The sequence below is a fragment of the Otolemur garnettii genome, unplaced genomic scaffold (genome assembly GCF_000181295.1).
Source record: "Otolemur garnettii isolate 467f Iridium unplaced genomic scaffold, OtoGar3 scaffold00003, whole genome shotgun sequence".
Taxonomy (NCBI): Eukaryota; Metazoa; Chordata; class Mammalia; order Primates; family Galagidae; genus Otolemur; species Otolemur garnettii.
This window is the reverse complement of record NW_003852398.1, coordinates 25,505,359-25,511,745: the sequence shown is the minus strand read 5'-3', so window position 1 is coordinate 25,511,745 and position 6,387 is coordinate 25,505,359. Positions and strand designations below refer to the sequence as shown.

The window sequence follows — 6,387 nt, the reverse complement described above, 5'->3', positions numbered from 1 at the left end:
TAGAGTCTGTGGTGTCATAGCTCACAGCAACCTCCAACTCCTGGGCTCAAGTGATTCTCTGGCCGCAGCCTCCAGAGTAGCTGGGACTACAGGCACCCATCACAACACCCGGTTATGTATATATATATTCCTTTTAGAGATGGGGTCTTGCTGCTGCTCAGGCTGGTCTCGAAATCCTGAGCTCAAGCAATCCCACAGTGCCTGAGCTACTGTGCCTTGACCTCCCAGAGTGTGTGAGCCACTGTGTCTGGCATGAGTTAATTTTTTTTTAAATTTTATTTAGGAGAACAAAGGAAAAGTTTAGAGCACTTCCAAAGAGAGTTGGAAGTGGGTCCCTCTCATGGAGGAAAAAAGGTGTGAGAGACCGTGAGTTAATTTTTATATATGGTATGTGGACATCCAGTTGTCCCAGCATTATATGTTAAAAATACTATTCTTTCCCCCATCAAAAACCCTTGTCAAAAATCAGTTGATGACAAGTATAAGTATACACATATAATCTCTGTTCTAGCCTATCGATCTATTTGTCCTCAAGCAAGTTTCACACAGTCTTTTTTTTTTTTTTTCTGAGACAGAGTCTCAAGCTGTCGCCCTGGGTAGAGTGCTATGGTGTCACAGCTCACAGCAACCTCAAACTCTTGGGCTTAAGCGATTCTCTTGCCTCAGCCTCCCAAGTAGCCGGGTCTACAAAACAGTCTTGATTACTATAACTGTGTTGTAATTATTTAAATTGGGAAGCATGAGTCTCTAGACTCATTGATTTTGGTTATTTTGAGTTTCTTGTGTTTCTATGTGAATTTTTAGATCAGCTTGTCAATTTCTGTGAAAAAAGATACCTGGGATTTTGATAGGGAATGAGTTGAAACTGTAGATCAATTTGGGCAGTATTAATATATGTCTTAATAATATTAAGTCTTTCAAGTCATGAACAGGGCTTGTCTTTCCATTTATTTACATCCTCCTCAATTTTATTATTATTATTTATTATTTTTGAGATAGAGTTTTATTGTGTTGCCCTGCCTGGCATCATAGCTCACAGATACCTCAAACTCTTGGGCTCAACCAATCCTCTTGCCTCAAGCTCCCATGTAGCTTGGAACTGCAGGAATCCACCATAACACCCACCTAGTTTTTATATTTTTAGTAGAGATGGGGTCTCACTTTTGCCCAAGCTGGTCTTGAACTCCTGAGCTCAGGGGATCTACCCACCTCAGCCTCCCAAAGTGCTAGAATCACAGGAGTAAGCCACAGCACCCAGAGATTGTTTTTGTTGTTATTGTTTGTTTTGTTTTGTTTTGTTTTGTTTTAAGACAAAGCCTCACTCTGTTGCTCAGGCTACAGTGCTGTGGCATCAAGCCTAGCTAACATCAACTTCAAACTCTTAAGCTCAAGAGATCTCCTGCCTTAGCCTCCCAGGTAGCTGCGCACCTCAGTGCCTGGCTAATTGTTTTCTATTTTTAGTAGAGATGGTGCCTCACTCTTGCTCAGGCTGGTCTTGAACTCCCGAGCTCAGGTGATCCTCCTGCCTCAGCCTAGAGTGCTAGGATTACAGGTGTGAGCCACTATGCAGGGCCCATCCTCTTCAGTTGTTTTCAGTTTGACTCTGCTACATTATAATCACATTTTGAGTATGACAGAGGGGTGTAGGTAGAAATGGCAGTTGGAACTGAGTTGGCTTGGGGACATGTGACTTGGGTCAGGGATGACTTGGCTTTAGAGGCCCCTCTAGGAAAGAAGGTTCTGATTTGGGGGACAGGATTGGAATTTGTGACTCTCTCCTGCCCGCTGCCTGCCCCACGGGATCCCAGATGGGGAACTGGATCCACCAGTCAGATGGCTGGGCCTGGAGGAGGGGAGAGATCCACAGGTAGGTGGGGGGAGCCCCAGGCCTGGGTTTTTCCCCTGGGACCCAGGCCAGCTGGCTCTGATATGGGAGTTGTGCTGCCTGGTCCGCTGGCCCGGGATATTCAGCGCTTTGCCTTTTCTCAGCACCCAGCAGGAAGAGCCCCTGACAAACCGCATGGCCAGAAAATAGTACCCACGGGGTTTTCCCTCTTCTGCATCTCTGCTCCTTGTTTTTGTCCCCATCGTTCCCTCCACCTGGCCTGTGTTCCTTTCTCATCCTGCCACCTGAATCCCCCTCTTTTTTTTTGAGACAGAGTTTTACTTTGTTGCCCTCGGCAGAGTGCTGTGGCGTCATAGCTCACAGCAACCTCAAACTCTTGGGCTCAAGCGATCCTCTTGCTTCAGCCTCCCAAGTAGCTGGGACTTCAGGCATCTGCCACAACACCTGGCTATTTTTTAGAGATGGGGTCTCCTTCTTGCTCAGGCTGGTCTCAAATTTCTGAGCTCAAGTGATCTGCCCACCTTAGCCCCTCAGAGTGCTAGGATTATAGGCATAAGTCACCACGCCCACCCTGAATCCTCCCATCTTTCAGGGTAACTTTCTTCTATGGCCCTCTCCAACTCCTGCCTTCATGGGATTCTCCCCCTCCTCTGGGCTCCTCTAGCACTAAGCTCAGATGGCTGATGTAGGGATCTGAGACCCTTGCTAGGTGATGAGCTTCCTAAGGGCCCCCAACCCCATCAGGCCCTAAGCATGGCGTGGCACCTGGCTGCCTGGCAATGCCTGACCCTGTGGTTGGTGGATCATGGTGACTCCCCCACTCCACATCCTATCCACAGACATTGGGTACCTGGGCCAGAGGTTCCTAAACACCTACCTGTGCCAGACATTTAGCCTCAAAATCCACCAGGTAACTATGGAAAACTCAAACACTCAGGCCCTGTGCCCTAGCTTCTGATTTTGATTCTGACTCAGAAGGGCCTAGGAGTCTGTGTTTTACCACGTTCTCCGGGGGGCCTGTGGTGTAGCCAGGTATGGGAACTATAAGGGCTGGCAAATCTTGGTCATTTTAATCCAGTGTGCTTTCTTCCTGCTCTGTACCATGCCAGGCTGTGTGTTTCTAGGGTGGAAGGTGGAAAAGGATTCCTTCCCCGGTGACCCTCCAAATAACCTCTAAATCACTTCACCCTTAAGTCTCTCCCTTCCCGTCTATTATGATCTTTTGGGAGGCTTATTTTCCCCTGTGTGTAAAGTTCATAGCCCTTAAGTCTCCCTTCATGCAGGAAGACTTCCTGGCTTGCCTCCATATACTCTCTGGTCACAGAGATCCCTAGATGGTCATTTAAAAAATGGAAATGTAATATGTACATATTGGCCAGGCATGGTGGCTCATGTCTGTAATCCTAGCACTCTGGGAGGTTGAGGCAGGAGGACTGCTTGAGCTCAGGGATTTGAGACCAGCCTAAGCAAGAGCGAGACCCTATCTCTATTAAAAGTAAAAAAAATATCATCTGGACGTCATGGCAGCTGCCTATTGTTCCAGATACTCAGGAAGCTGAGGCAAGAGGATCGCTTGAACCTAAGTGTCTGAGGTTGCTGTGAGCAAGGCTAACTCCACGGTATCTAGCCTAGGCAGCAGAGTGAGACTCTGTCTTAGAAAAAAATACAATATTAAGGAGTATGGTATAATAATCTATAATATGGGTTCTATTATAGATTATTTTATTAGACTGTATTGTGTTATCATATAGCACTACATATATATTTTTATTATATTACAGCTAGATATATTACAGGCATTTAGGCCTAGTGCATAGAGTTAATCATAATACAGTGGAGCTAAGAAAGCCCATCTAGCCTGTTATTTCCTCTCTTCCCAATTTCACAGATAGATAAATCGAGGTCCAGGTGCATAGGTAATGAGATTCCTTGGCCCCCATGTCCTGCTCCCTTGGATGTGAGCCCCCTGGGGCTGGGTAGGCCTCCAGCTCTGCCCCGGTTCTCTGACTCATTGTGGTGCCTTCCTGGCTCATGGCAGCTCGTGATCTAGGGAGGGGAGGCAGAGGGCAGTCCTCGGCCCCATCCGGCCCCCCGTGTGAACGATGGCCACATCTGCACAGCTGGAGCCAGTTACTCAGCTGTTTATGGGTCTCTGCCTCTGGTGTTTATAGTTCCGCCTGTGGGTCTGCTTCACGTCCCCGCTAATTAGAACAATGCCCCAGGAGGCAGAATGGGGTATTGGGGGCCCATCGGACAGGGAGCAGTGGGCTGGGCCTCTTCCCCAGTTTCTGCCTTGCCTGGTTCCAATGAGGATTTCAGATCTTTCACAGAGACACAGGAAGGACAGCAAGATGGTGCACAGTAAGAGCGGGAGAGAGGCAGACACACATGGGTGGGGAGAGAAAAGAAGGGAGAAAAAGGCGAAAAATGCAATCTGCTATGGCTTAGGCACTTAGGACAGGAAAAAACTTGGGCCACGTCTTTCCTTTTAAGAGAATACATTTTTTTTGCATCACTAAAGTTGTAAATGTCCATTGTGAGAATTTTAGAACATACAAGATACGTAAGAAGAAAATTTAAGCTTTCTATGCCGCCCATTAAGGGCCCATACGGCGTTGTTCTGGATTCCCACCGTAACTTAAAGGGAAATTTTCACAATGTCCAGAGCCCTTGATGTCCTGCAAACGAAAGAGAAGGATGTCCTCAAATTCCTTGCAGCAGGAACCCGCTTAGGTGGCACCAACCTTGACTTCCAAACGGAACAGGACATCTACAAAAGGAAAAGTGATGATAAATCTGAGAAGGACCTGGGAAAAACTTCTGTTGGCAGCTCAGGCCTTTGTTGCCATTGAAAACTCTGCTGATGTCAGTGTCATATTCTCCAGGAATACTGGCCATCGAGCTGTGCTGGAGTTTGCTGCTGCCACTGGAGCCACTCTTATAGCTGGCCACTTCACTCCTGGAACCTTCACTAACCAGATCCAGGCAGCCTTCTAGTAACTTTGTCTTCTAGTGGTTACTGATCCCAGGGCAGACCACCAACCTCTCACAGAGGCGTCTTATGTTAACCCGCCTACCATTGCTCTGTGTAACACAGATTCTCCTCTGTGTTATGTGGACATCGCCATCCCATGCAACAACAAGGGAGCTCGCTCAGTAGGTCTTATGTGGTGGATGCTGGCCCGGGAGGTTCTCTGCATGCATGGCACCATCTCCCATGAACATCCGTGAGAGATCATGCCAGATCTCTATTTCTACAGAGATCCTGAAGAGATTGAAAAGGAAGAGCAGGCTGCTGCTGAAAAAGCTGTGACCGAGGAGAAATTTCAGGGTGAATGGACTGCTCCAGCTCCTGAGTTTACTGCTACACAACCAGAGGTTGCAGACTGGTCAGAAGGCTGCAGGTGCCTTCTGTGCCTATTCAGCAGGTCCCCACTGAAGACTGGAGAGCCCAGCCTGCCACTGAAGACTGGTCTGCAGCTCCCACTGCTCAGGCCACTGAATGGGTAGGAACAACCACTGAGTGGTCTTAAGCTGTTCTTCCATAAGCTCTTAAACAAGATGGAAATAAAGTTGGAGGAAAATAAACATCAGTTTAAAAAAAGAAGAAGAAGAAAGTTTAAATGTCTGTGTCCCACTCCCCTGGGATAACCACTGTCTTAGGATGTTTGCTTTCTATCTGATACACAGAATTATTTTTCTTTTTTTTTTTGAGACAGAACCTCAAGCTGTCCCCCTGGGTAAAGTGCTGTGGCATCACAGCTCACAGCAACCTCCAACTCCTGGGCTCAAGTGATTCTCCTGCCTCAGCCTCCCATGTAGCTGGGACCACAGGCACCCACCACAATGCCCGGCTATTTTTTCGTTGCAGCCGTCATTGTTGTTTAGTGGGCCCAGGCTGGATTCGAACCCGCCACCTTAGTTATATGTGGCTGATGCCTTAGCCACTTGAGCCACAGGCACCAAGCCCAGAATTATTTTTTCAAAAAAGAGACTATTATGCATACCATGTCCAATCCTTCCATTTCACAATCCTCTTTTTAATGATAATAAATTGTCAATCTTCATGTGGTATTAAATATTGTCCTACTATATCAGATTATGTTTATTCAATTTTTATTGTAATATAAAATTATTGGAAAAGAGATGCAATCATTAGTGAACAAAGTCAGCAGGCAAGGGTCCTCCTCATCTCTATCCCAGTGTAACTTCTAATTCTTTGGTGGGAGTCCCTCAGACATTCTTCTGTGTTTGTTACTAACTTACGTATGTGGTATTTAAATAATTGCCTTGCATTGAGCATTGAGGTTAGGTGCACTGCTGTGGCTTGAAGCCCATTAGCAGCCAGTGACTAGGGAAACCTCCTGGTACTAAGGGCAGATTGTTTTCTCCCGGATAATCCCATCAGGGCGACCTACTGAGCAATGTCCCCAACTGTATGCTGGCAGTAAACACAGGAAGGAGTTCCCGGGGGCTATTTTCTTATAAAGTCATGTTTGCTCTTACTTTTTTTTTCTTCATTTCTTCTTCTTTTTTTTTTT

At 46.7% G+C, this 6,387-nt stretch overlaps 1 pseudogene across 1 annotated transcript; it reads left to right on the top strand.

The window, feature by feature from the left end:
* Nucleotides 1–4,503: 4,503 nt before the first annotated feature.
* Nucleotides 4,504–5,443, top strand: LOC100949288 (annotated as a pseudogene). The gene has a single exon (XR_152802.3). The product of XR_152802.3 is annotated as a 40S ribosomal protein SA pseudogene (transcript).
* Nucleotides 5,444–6,387: the final 944 nt, after the last annotated feature.